Source organism: Triticum aestivum, chromosome 1B (genome assembly GCF_018294505.1).
Source record: "Triticum aestivum cultivar Chinese Spring chromosome 1B, IWGSC CS RefSeq v2.1, whole genome shotgun sequence".
NCBI classification, from domain to species: domain Eukaryota; kingdom Viridiplantae; phylum Streptophyta; class Magnoliopsida; order Poales; family Poaceae; genus Triticum; species Triticum aestivum.
This window is the reverse complement of record NC_057795.1, coordinates 354,761,324-354,775,479: the sequence shown is the minus strand read 5'-3', so window position 1 is coordinate 354,775,479 and position 14,156 is coordinate 354,761,324.

The window sequence follows — 14,156 nt, the reverse complement described above, 5'->3', positions numbered from 1 at the left end:
AACTCGATCTGATCATAATTTGTCAATTGGTTTCTCTCCCAAACATTGTGTCTCGGTGCCTCGCTCGGTAGCCCCCTCGATATGTATACTTCTCGCGCGCGCACAGCTGTAGTGACGATGGCGCTGAACCTAGTGTGCCTTGTTTTTACCGGCCTCATGTGATAGTTTTCACCCTGTTTTCTGTTAATTAACAAGGCAGCCATTTCTTTGTTATTACTAGTGAATCTAAAATCATTCGGGGCAGACATAACATATATCACTTCAACCCAATTATCGCAGCAACTATTTTAAAAGAAATTAGCCAGCTGCCCGTGCATTGCACGGAACATCAGGATGCATTTGTATGAGTAGTTTATCTTGTGAGAAAAGGCTGAACGAGGGAAGGCCTTATTTGCGGACGTGGAGAGACGTGTGGGTATGTTTTTGCAAAATTGCCATAGTTTCTTTCCTATCCATTAGATATAAATCCGACGGCCTATATTGCAGGATGGCACGCACACCATCATCACCAACTCTGTTTTCTACTCCCTCCGTCCGAAAATACTTGTCATCAAAATGGATAAAAAGAGATGTATCTAAAACTAAAATAGGTCTAGATACATTTCCTTTTATCCATTTTGATGACAAGTATTTCCAGACGGAGGGAGTATTTGTCTTTTTAGAGATTTCAACAAGTGACTATGACCGGACCTTACCAACATACTCAAAAAAGTAGTCCATAATTTTGATGTTACCCTCTTTTCTTGGCGGTGTAGTGCCATCTGGATACCTCATAAATAGATCAAGGACAAATCTGACCCCTTCCTGAAAAGACATACGGAGCAAAATGGGTGAATCTACACTCGAAAATATGTCTACATACACATCCATATGTGGTAGTCCATTTGAAATCTGAAAAAGACAAATATTTAGGAACGAATGGAGTATATATAAGAGTAGACATGGAGATATATCTCCAGCATGGTCTACAACAAAAATGTGCTGGGCTGGTTAGCGCCGGATGCTCGCAACGCGATGACATGAGTTCGAATTTTGTCTTTTAACTTTAGATTTTTATATTATATATTACTCTACTTATTTAATATATACTTATTTCGCTACTATACTGACAGTGAAACCCACAGAGTACTTAGAATACAAGATTAAGGATGGACTTGTTTCTTTTTAACTTTCTGTACGAAGCTGTAGCCACCCTGCAAGTCACGTGTACACTGTACATGCAATTAACTTTTTATACAGGGACAATCATACAGGCAATTAACTCAAATGGATTGGATGTCACTCTATTATTTCTAGCATAAAGAGCATCTCCAACGGCAGCCGGCAAATTTCCTCCCGTTTCCTTCCGTGGAGGACGACATCAAACGCCAACGGCATACATTTTTACAACTCTAACCAACCAGATGAAATTCATGGAAACACAGACTGATTTCATATAAGCATGAAGGATTTCGTATAAAAAGTCGGATCTTCATATAAACATGATGGATTTCATTACATTTACATGAACTAAGAGGTGCCAATCCGGCTCTCTTGTATAATTAATACTCCCTCTGTCTGGAAATACTTGTCCTAGAAATGGATGTATCTAGACTTATTTTAGTTCTAAATGGCCGCCCATGGATCCCTTTGTCTTCCTCATGTCCGTCAGACACTTGCGGGGTCGACGAAGGTCCTTGGAAGAGACGAAGCAACAAAGAAACCACCTGAATCCACGGTCGTCGCCTCGGCGATGGCCTTCATGGGTCCTAAGTGGCGGCGGCCTCCCGTGTTCTACTTCTCCTTGATGATGGCGGCGGACACGGAGAAGCTGGCCACCGACTCGCCGCTCTCCACGCACCTGGCTTCTGTCTCTGCCTGCATGGTGCTGCCGCAGGCACGGGAGGCGCACCCACAAACACGGGAGGCGCGGCCACCGCAGACACTGGTGGCGCGGTACGACACGACAGTGATGTCGCCCGTACTGTCGTGCTCGCCGTCGTGCCGGCATGGAGCAACTCGCCACTCCTCATCGAGCTGAACTGGAGCGGCGAGTTGCTAAACCACGCGCCTGCTTGGGGTGGCAACTGGCTCCGTCGGGCCAAGCGAGGTTGGTTAAGCACCGAGCGGCCTCACCCGTATCCGTAGGGCTCGGAGGGCCACCCAGCCGGGTAATATGCCAGAGAACGGCTCATCGGAAGCCATCGGAAGAGTGGAGAAAATGGTGAAGGAGGAGATGGGGGAGCGGCGGAGGTGTGCGATTCTTGCCATCTGTCTGTCTGGCCTCGTGTAAATAAAGGGCGGACGGTAGGAGCTTGGTCGGCGTCTGGCCTCGTTTAAACCGAGGGCGGATGGGAGGAGCTCGACTGGTGTTGCGTTTAATTCTGGCCCACTCATGAACAGACGTGTGGCTGGAGTAGGATTCTCGGTTTGCATGCGGGTTTAACGGAGGGGTTTAATGGAGGCGCCGGGCGTGTAGCGGGCGGCGCAATACTATTCGATTTGACAGCAGTAATGAGCCGTCAAATCACAAAGGCCCTCGCATGTCGTAAAACCGACCGAGCTAGACTGCCCCGCCCTCTAGCCTTTTAAAAAATGTATACTTTTGTACAACAGTAGTATCAATGGATTGCGCCATGGAGCAAAACTTGAAATTAAAAAAAGGTGGTACATATAGAGAGCGCTCGTCGCCAAATTATGCATATAGTACTATTAAAAAGGCTAGTCACAATAATGGTGTCCAGCACAACCCACCCCTCAAATAAAACTAAGCATCCTGGAATTCTTTGATAAAACTAAGCACCCTGAAATTCTTTGACAACTAAACTGTTGGCTATATGATGTTGGCCATATATATTGTATGTATATAATGTGAAGAAACGAGTGGTAGTACTATACCAACTAAAAGATGAAATGTAAGAAATACTAGTATGTACGTACTGAAGAGTTAAAGTAACAAGAAGAAATATAACATAGTTCTACTAGGGGCTCAGCACAACACACCCCTCAAATTAAATTAAGCACACCTGAAATTAAACTTTGCAACTATTCCGGAGACACTGCATTAGGCTGGCCATAGTGGGGGTAACATAAGTAGTATCATGCACTTGGGACTCGCAAACATGCTTATGTGGCAGGCAATTAAAGAAGAGAGAGATGGTTATAGTAACATAGGTAGATACTATAACATAATAAATGTGATGCTACTATGTGTCATGCATGGCAATAAATGAGACCACCTATGATACTAATATATGATACTATGCACTATAGAGGTAGTAATATAGACTAGTAACATATGCATGTTACCAATCTAAGTTACTCCCCATTATGACCAGCCTTAGAACCACCATGAGCAACAACACTGCCACCTTACTCGGAGTCCTCGTCCACGTCCTCGACTTCGTCCTTGTCCCTCTTCCTCTTGGCCGATACTTCTTTGCTTGAATCGCACACTTGGCTCTTGCTCTTCATCCAACCCTTGTAGATATTGAAACAAAGGTAGCCATCCATTGCAGCGTAGTGGATGTGTCTATATCTAGTACATTCCTCTGCCATGCATAACGATGAAACGTGTATGGAGGTTTCTCCAGTTTACCATAGGAAGGATGAACCATGGCTCCTGCCAGGGTCAGCATTGAAGGCTGGCGAGAGGACACCAGCCGATTCTTCTGGAGATCGAAGGTGTTGCCTACAACGAGGCCTATCCGACCCAGGACTTCTTTATCGTTACCAAAGTCTACAGTAATGAATTTGACTAGGTTGCTCTCGAGGAAGTCATTAAAATCCAGGCATTCAACGTCGGCATGGCATATGTGGTAGACCAAGCATAAGTCATGCACGCAAACCTGGATCACGGCGGGCTTCTTCCTATCTTCGTCCTTTAGATCCTTCTCTCGTCCCAGGACTGTGGTGTACTCAACATCTAGCCCAGCGACCCGCTCATCATCTGAGTCTTCGAACATGCGTCTGAAGCGAGAAAGGCATCCTTTCACCGCCGCGGAAGAACGGGTGTAGATGACGTCGAACTCATCACCGGTGATGGTTCTAACCTTGTACTCACTGTCGATCATGGAGATTTGGGATGCCATGGATTTGGGAGGAGGGTTAGGATTAGTGGAACTACCGTAATGTGAATGGACGGGACGACTAGGAGTGAACCACCGTAGTATTGAAGGACGTGTGGGGACGAGTAGGAGCGAACTGCCAGCGTGCAAACGGCAGGGTAGTGGCTTTCCATTCTCCCACGATACGGGCTTCTGAGAGCCCTTGGATCCGAGATCGAACGGTTGTATGGCGTGATTCTAGACCTATGGGTGAATATCCTATCCTGGAGGGTTATTCTGCAAATTTTCAGCAAACTTAGCATGCGACCGTTTGATCTCAGATCCAAGGGATGCCAGCAGCCTGTATCATGGTCGCGCCTACCACGACCGTCGCGTCGCTCGCGCGGTCACGCCCTTGGAGATTTAACACAGTGTGTTAGGCTATGTAATGTTGGCATGTCATACATAGTCATCACTTAGTCACTCATACTACAACAAGGTTAGCTATAAGGTTGGCTATAAGTGTATTTTTTTACTCCTCTCTATCCCTTTCTTCGTACTCCCTCCGTCCCATAATATAAGAACATTTTTGACACTAGGACACAGGGAGTACTAGTATTTATTGCATTTGCCAAGGAGTGACCTCTTCCAATGAAATGGTGTTGCTAAGTTTGCTTCATTTAATTAGCTATAGACTCAAAATTGTCTTTTCACCTAGGTACACGCGCTTAGCACCGTTTCTTCCTTGGGTCACCAAACTAGTCTCTCTCTTCTTGATTAACTTGCCACATCAGACTTTATGCCTATGTGTCAAGCTTAGCACATGTAGGAGCAAGTAAGGCTGCTTGTAATGGGAGTAGTATCATGCATGCCAGCTATGCAATCTTGATGAGGTGACGTCAAATTAAATGAAGGAAAGAGAGAGTTGAGTATCCTAATATGATACTGTAGTATCATATTAAATGATGTGCTACTATGTGTCATGCATGACAATAAATAAACTATCCTATGATACCAACACATGATACTATGCATTACAGATGTACTATCATACAAAAGTATCATATGCATGATACTAGTATATGATACTCTCCATTACGACCAACCTAAGTACAATAGTGCGCTTTACATGGCATTTTTGCATATGTGGAGGAAAGAGAGGCAAGGAAAAAGTGGAGAAGTGGGCTCTCATGCAAGAGCCAGCCTGTACTACATGGTGGAGCATTGGGAGAGGCACCTGTATGGAGGTGGTCAGGAATCGGGAGACTCACGCCGGTCGTAGCGCCGCAGTTAAAATGATAATGGCAAGTCAAATCACGGGGCCCCACCTGTCCAGCAGTAACTCGATGTCAAATCACATAGCCCTATGTTTGCAGCAGCCTACTCCCTCGTCTTCTCGCATCTCTGTCGAACCGACTAGGCGGAACTGCCCCGCCTCCTACCGCGCAGGAAAAGCCCGCACAGTATACTCCCTCTGTCTAGGTGACCAAGGTGGAGAGGAAAACGAGAGAACTTAATTTTTAGGGAGTATTTGCTAAGGCCGGTTGTAATGGTACTAGCCTTAGCAATTTTGATGAGGTGTCATAGAATTAAATGAAGAAAGAGAGAGAGTTGAGTACTATGTGTTATACATGGCAATAAATAAAGTACTACATGATACTAATATATGATACATGGCACAGGAGTACTAAGTATTATTAATACAGTTTTGCTAGAACTCATCTAGATGAGATATAATATGGTCTCATTCATCTTTTATAGCCATTGGATGTGATGCTATAATATGCGTGTGTGCTGACGTGGGTTGTATTTGTTCTTGTGCAACGACTGACCACTGCATGTCATGTTTGATAGTCTCAAGTCATTAAAAGCATACAAGGCCCACATCTCTTATTGGTTGATTCCTCTATTTATGTCAAAAAATAAGAAACAACGTGAGAGTTAATGCACCACGCCTATGTGTTTACTACTTGGTTTTCGTAAGATGACTTAATACTCACCTAGACGGAGGGAGTATTCGATTTGACAGCGGGCGGCACAGTTCCCGATACGACTTTAATGCAGACGAGGGAGGGAGTAGCGGTTCCTGATATGTTGAACGGCCAATGCATCCTCCTTCAATTAATGCATGAGGGAAGTAATGGGAGGAGGTCCGGGAAAAGATGTTGCGCGATGTGAATGCAACGCAGTTTGCCCTCATTGCCCTCATATAAAGGCGCCCCTCCATTCCAATGCATCTACCACATCGTACGCACCCAAGCATTTGCCTAGGCACCTACACAAAGCACAAAAGAGCTCACTCCAGAACCAGGGCGGCGATGCGCGTGAGCGGCCACCGGCTGCGCCAGATGGTCCACGATGCCGGCCTGCGGCATGGCGCCGAGGACCATCTCCAGACGGTGTTGGAGACCGGCTGGTGGATGACCGCCGTCGGCGCCAACTACGACTCTTAGTTGGACCAGATGATCGTTGCCACCAGCAACAAGTTCACCGTCCTCAAGAAGCTCGCGGACGACATCGCCACACTCCTCCAGCCCACGCGCCCGGGCTCCTCATTGCCTGCCACCCTAATCGGCCTCCATGGCCGAAACCTCTTTCAAGCACTGGTGGCCCTACGACTGCCCGCCGATGCCACAAAGAATGTCCACCTGGAGGTCGCGCTCACCGCGAGGCACTCGCCCTGCAAGAATTCATTGACCTATACATCCATGTGTATGAGCAAATCGTGTACATAGGTATCTACAAGGCCAGTGAGGACGCTACGACGTTGGCCTTCCTCAACCGGCTGGAAGACTTGGATGCCTTTGCTGAGAAGCACCTCGACCTCGCCACAAAATCCACCGCTCCTTAGCCGCCGATCGGTGGCCCGGCGTACTAAGTTGAGGAGGAGTAGGTCATACGTTCATGGATCCATCTTTCTTCTTGCCTTCTGTAACCACCACTGCGATCACATCATCGTGGCCTTAATTCTTATTGTGCTGTTGCATTCTCGTTCCAGTCAATACCGACATGTGCGATCCCTTTGCTTAATTATATGCATCACTGTAACTAGTACTCCATCCATCAATTTATAAGTTATGCTTACCTTTTCCATCAACTTCGTGCAACGCGCGGGCATCTTGCTAGAAACACTAGAATATGTCTATATAATCTGTATGTGATAGTCCATTTGAAATCTCAAAAAAGACAAATATTTAGGTACGGGGGGAGTAATATATTAGGAGTATATCAAAAGAATAGTGATTTCTTTCAAGTTTGTGAACAAATACTACTATTCTACTACTTTGGATCCATCACAACGCACGGGCACATTGCTAGTAAAAGGAAAAGGCATGTTGCGTTCGTGTCGCACCCCCACACGCCCGGGAATCGGGAGTACTCCATGGCCCGTACGGCACGACACATAGCTTAGGGAAGGCGTGTTTCCTAGCATTTTCACTTTCATGTGGGACCGCCGTTGAGCAAACTGACACCCCGCCCGCCACCGGGTTGGAAAACAGAAATGAGGGAAAGATCTAGCTGTAGCACAGAAGCCAACAAATTTGGTGTCAGATGGGGCTCGTTGATAGAGTAGGAGCATTCCGTACTAGTACTACTCCTACTAGTACCAAGTTTGTACTCCTAACTATATTACTAGTACTACCACTATACAACTAGTAGGTACATGCACGACACAACATCGTAGGAACAAAAAACGGGAAGATCTTGTTTTGGGTGATTTATCTTTTTTTCAATCAACGTAGTATGAATAATATGATGTGGGGGTCACCCATGAAGCTTATGTGGCTTGGTTGCATGGCTATGAAAGGTTAGAGAAATATAAATAGATAATGTGTTTAGAGTACACTCCACTAGATAGATATACTTTGGATCCATTGCAATGGACTGGCACACTTTGGCTTGCCTAAGGGAATCTTGCCACACTTTTTATGTCTATGACATGTGGGGCTCACTGCTCATAAAAAAATCCTTGCCTTAGGTGTGGCTAGAACCAAACACCTACCTAACTTGGTCAAAATTTCCTAAGGTTAGGTGTGGCAAAGTGTGGCAAGGTGTGGCTAGGAACCAAACAGCCCCTTAATTCATGACTAACTTTGCCACAACTAAGCTTAGGCAAAGTTATTAGTTCTTCAAAATGAGAGCCACAAGTTGGCAAGCCTAAGGGAATCTTGCCACATTTTTTGTGTGTATGTCATGTGGGGCCTTAGTGTGGCTTGCCTAAGGTGTGGCTTGAACCAAACACTCACCTAAGTTAATCAAACTTGCCTAACCTTACATTCCACCAGATTTTGCCACATGTTATAATCCAGAAAACTCTACATGTAGAAGCATAATGCACAAACCACCAGAATCTCATGTGTGCAATGCACGTGTACCTTACTAGTACTAGTTGGTAGTAGTAAGAAACAAATTCCAGTTTTCACACGAGCTCGTACCGCGGGAGCACCACAAGGCCTGCCGCAGGAGTTACATTTCCCTCTCGGGGCCCACGAGACCGAACTTCAGTGGCTTAGTGCCCGGCCTATGAGTCAATGACATGCGGACATTAAATGTGGCTGGCCCACATGTCATTCCCATGGTGGTGGCATGGTTCACGACTCACTCGTTCGAGATGAACCGGCCGGTGGTGGCGTGGCTGTGGCAAGGGTGCCACAGCTGGGTGTCGGGGCGTTACGAGGCGTAGATGGCCACACCGGCGGGTACTACCTGTAGTACATAAGTACTCCAGCTGAGGATTCGATGGTGCGGGAGTACGGATCGGAGCACAGTAGCAGAGCAGGCAAACCGCATCCAATCGGGTGTGTCTGTGGTAGAAAGTTGATGGTCGCCGCAGTTCAGCTGGCCCGCATGTCATGCACACAAAGGGAGAGGAGCGGTGGGGCCGAGAGGGATGAGGGGCATGTCAGGGGGATGAGGATCCCCTGACGCGAACAATCCTACCATTCTGTCACTGACATGTGGGACCCATAAGCATCGGTCCCACCTGTCAGTGAAGGAAAGGCAGGGCAAGGCAGTGATAGCCACGTCAGAGGATCCATGTCCACGTCGGGGGACGTCATGCCATGGGTTGGAGCAGCATCGTGGGAATCGTGTGTGGGTGTGGCAGTGGTAGAAACAAGAAACGTGATGGTCGTCGTGGTTCAACTTCCATGGACAAGATGTCATGTCTGCTAACACATGTATATCAAAACTAGAGTGTTTATATTTCAAGCACGTGAACAAGTATTATTCTACTACTTTGGATCCATTGCAACGCACGGGCCAGCACATTGGTAGTAGCAGTGTCCATCTCTATCTCTAGAGGCCTTCCCTCGTTCGTCCTTTTCTCTCACACGATAAACTACTCATACAAATGCATCTTGATGTTCCGTGGAACGCACGAGGATGTTTCCTTGGGGGTCTCTCCAGCGCGGCGTGGCCGTAGTTGCAAGTTGACGCCCCTTGAGATGCCGACGTTGAGGGGCACTCAGATTTCCTCCGATGAGCAGGTAAGATGAGTTTGATCATGTAGTAAATGCATTCTAAAGACTACTTCCATGTCCATTTCCAAATTCTCCCCTTGCCCACTGTTTCACAGGTTAGGCTCGGTGCGAGTGGAGATTGGCTTGCATATGTACGGGAGGGTACTAACATCAATTTGCACAACATTTACAACGGTGACACCGTTCCCGTAGAACCTCTGTCCAGCATTGGGATCAGCCATGCAATGGGCCACCACATGAATTGGTATGATGGAACCATGGTGAGATTGAATAAGATAGCACGAACCTTGCACATGGAGGTCAAAGGCGGACCATGCTGTCTGCAGCCGATTTGTTGCCGTACAAGCAGGAAGACGTTGTGCTCCTTTCTAACCGCATCTTCACGGTCACAAACCAGGGGACTTATTTTGTATGGGACACATCCTATGATATACTCCCTCTCTCCCAGTTTATTTGTTTTGAATCTTTTCGTTTTATAAGTTTCAAATTCAAATTTAGAGCTCCCCATCACATGTTGACATTACAATGTCCATTAAATCGTTGCGTGCATGTATAGTAAAGAAAAAATCTCGAGTTTGGCATGAATTCGTGCTGCAGGAGCACCACAAGCCCTGGTGCAGGAGTTACATTTCCCTCTTAGGTCCGTCGGGACTGAGCTTCAGTGCCTTTGAGTCAATAGCATGTGGACCCGATAGGTGACTGGTCCACATGTAATGCTCCCGAAGGCAGAGGGGCAGTGGGGCCAAGAGGGGTGACCCGCAGGTCGAGGGACATGTGGTGTCATGGGTTCGAGCAGCGTCATGGGAATCGTGTGTGGCTGTGGTAGAAACTTGATGCTCGCTGCATTTTAGGTGGCCCACATGTCATGCACACAAAGGCAGAGGGGCGGTGTGGCTGAGAGGGGTTAGGCGCACATCAGGGGGCGTGGTGCCGTGGGTTGGAGAGGCGTCATGGGAATCGCAAGATGAAACATGATGGTCGCCGTAGTTGAACTTCCATGGACAAGCTGTCATGTCTACGGACACATGCACTGCATACTGATCACTGGAAGGAGTAGCAGAGAAAGCTCTATATGCGGATAAATAGTTCCTTATAGTCAAGCGGACCCACGCTACTACTCTGTTCCAAAGACATGCACACCATCGAAATAGTCCATCTATATCAATATACACCGGGAGGGAATATTTTTTTAGAAGAGAGGAAATAGTTCATCCATCCATAATGCCCTCCTGCTGGTGCAACCTTTTCTTCTTCTTCTTCTTCTTCTTCTTCTTCTTCTTCTTCTTCTTCTTCTTCTTCTTCTTGTTCTCATTCTCCGTGGGAGACGGCTTCGCAACAAGCTCTTTGGACCTTGCAGCTATCTCGAAACTCACACGTGCATCGAGGGCAGCATATTTTATCCGCTCGTACGTCAAGGGATAATTCTCCCATCCAGACGACCTTAATGCCACCATCTCGTCACCCTTCTAAAGATTTGTACCGAGCACAAATTTTGCTACGTCGAATAGGGATGGTGTCTATTTATCACAATCTTCTACAGGAATTTTGATTCTGGTTTGTAGGTCAGCGATGCTTTTCAAATCAAGGTTGTACGGCTCCAGCTTCTATTTGTCCCCTTCGATGGCTGCCCCACAAAAGTATATGTCCTCCCGAGACAAGAAATTGTGAAACTCACCTGGTATGGAGGGTGAATGTATGATGTGGTACACCAGAACATCATCTTCGAGGCACAGCTGAAGGACAGCGGGGCGCTGGATCTTCCCAAGGGCACGCTCCATGTACTCTGCGTCGAGACCGATGACCCTCGTCTCTACCTTTTCGAGGGAGTGGGATACATTGTTGATCCACTGCCGAACAACCCTTGGGTGGACGGTGATGGTGGCAACTATGCGCATCGATCCTTCGACGAGGACATGTTGGACGCTAAAAACCTGCATCTCGATCTCTTTCGCCATTTGGAACCGCTGGAACGGAGGGCTATGGTTTGGAGAATTAGGATTAGATGGCTAGTCTAACTGAAGTAGTAGATGATTATTTAAAGAGGTTAAAACAATGTGAACACAGTGGGGTTTGGATGCAAATGAAGACGAAGGGGAGGTGAAGAAGCCAAGGAGAATCGGTCCCCGATGGAGAAGTAAATGGGAGAAGTGGCGTGCAGGCAGTTGATTAGACGGCTAGGTAGACTAAACGAAAAGGCTATGCGGGTAGACTGATGAGTCGTACCTGTTCGTGTACGTGCCCATCCTTCCTGATAGGTGGGACCTATGCAAACATATAAAAAATGTGTCGTAGCTTTTTTTTAGCGCGTGAGTGGGAGACACAACATTCTTTGGTTAAGGAATACTCCCTCAATTTAGGTGAGTATAAGTCACCTTATGAAAATCAGGTTTTCCCAAAACCTTTAGGCGTGGAGCATTAACTTCCTGCTCGATCCCCTCCCAGCCTTGTTAGCCAGCATTCTCTTCCTCTGCTGCCACATTCTACCTTTCCATTTTTCCTCTTCTCAAGTGTGGAACGATCTGCATGCCGTCCTTGATGCACCAGAACGACCACTGCATGCATCGCGACAAGGCGTTGATTGGGCATGCATGAGAATTTGGTTCTACTCGCAATATGGATGATACCTGAATGATGAAGTGAACAGGCATGCTAGCACAGGAGACCTATTTCCGCTATACAATACTGGAGTACTCATGTTCCTACTAGTAGTAGTAGTAGTACAACTGTGGTACACTTGATGGTCAAAATACTATTCATTCGGTCTTCATAGTGAAGTGACAACACCCTGCGCCTGACACTAGTCCAGGCAGCGTGTTCGGGTTACCAAAGTAAGCCTCACCCTGTGCACTGTGCAGTCTGTCACCACTGCTGTACAGCACATTGGCGCCTCACCTCGTCTCCCTCTTTGCTCCCATAGCACCACTCCATCTCCATCTCCTTCTCTGTCTCCGTCTCCATCTCACTGTGCCCCCGTGTACCGTCGCCTCACTCGCCTCCCCCAGTACCACTATTCCCTCGCTAGCCGCTCCAGCACCGACAGCCTTCTCCCCCGTAAATCAAGCCCCCCAAAACCCCCACCTTCCAAACTCCACCATGGCCGAACGCGAACCGCGCAGCATCCATATAAGCCGCAATTGGAGCAATCTCCCCAGTGACATCCTCGACCTCTTTTGTTCGTGTATGGATATGTTGAGCCCCCTGCGGCTGGCTGCATGCTCGAGGGACATGCACATGACCATTGTCGAAGCGAGGCCTAAGCTTTTCAAGACACACTGCTTGGTGCTATCTGGTCTTGCGAGATTGGCTCACCTTGATACGGAGGCGTACATGATGCCCCTCGACTTCAATTCGATCTCCATTAGCCGAAACTTCTTTACAGGTATGTAGTGGGTCGCCGTACATCATTTCCCTCGACATCGATCCGATCACCATCGCTCGAAACTTCTTGGCAGGTATGTACTGGGTCGGCATGAACTCCCATTGGATGGCTACCTTCAGAGAAGACGGTAAAAAGTTGGTGCTCGTGAACTTCCAGACCTCCCATGAGATTATCCTTCCTCCATTGGATTATATGGAGTATTAACATCACGGTCCAAGTCATCTAGATTACCACGTCAGTTGGACGGACCTTGTTTTGCAGAAGATTGTAATCTGCCAAGTGCCCACACGACATGCGAATTATGCAGACTTCAAGCTAATTGCCTTGTTCGACCACGGACTCACCTATCTTTACGCCGGTGCCTTCTTTAGCTGGAGACAACCCAGCTCGCAGTGGATCATCGTCAAAGCTGATACACACTTCTGTGATGCTATTGAACACAATGGCATCATCTACGCGATCGACAAAGCAGATGGCACCACGTATTGCTGGGATGGCGCGTGTAAGTTGTTTCCGTCTCATGTTAATGATGACGCCATGACACTGTTTGAACTTTTTGTGATGATTGCCATATCCCTGTTTGAGCAGAATTTGAGTAGAACTATGGCAATGTATTAGAGACACTGTAAATCAGCTATATTTGGAATGAGTTAATTCATGCGATTGTGACCATGTCATTACAGCCAATTTGTACCTGAATAATCAAACGGTTAGCAATATATGGATATTATCCTTATTTTACAGTAATCTATATACTACTACTAAATATGAGTGTGTATCAATGGCCATGTTAGTTTCCTCATTTTCATGATGTACAAACATGCACCACACTATTGGTTTCATCTAACCATACATTAGGGAAGTAAATGTGCATATTGAGAACTCTATATTTGGAAGTAGTGAAATCCTGCAATGCTTACCATGTGTACATACCTATATTCGCCCTTCAGCAATCAATGGCTAGAATAATATCCTCACAATTTTTTTGCCCACAGAACACGAGTATATAACAATGCATGGTCTATTAGTTACCTTGAAGAATTTGTTTGTGAGGATAGAACATGATTACATAACATGCATGACATGGTAGTTTCCTGTAAAGAATCGATTGCGAGATAACATGAGTATAACCATGCATGGCACTTCTATATTTTCGAACCCAGTATACATTTCCCTGTATTTTCCTCCCAGTTCCAACAGGGACATATCAATGTTGTTTCTTGCATTATCCTACTCATACTCTGAACAATGTTGATCTTACATTAACAA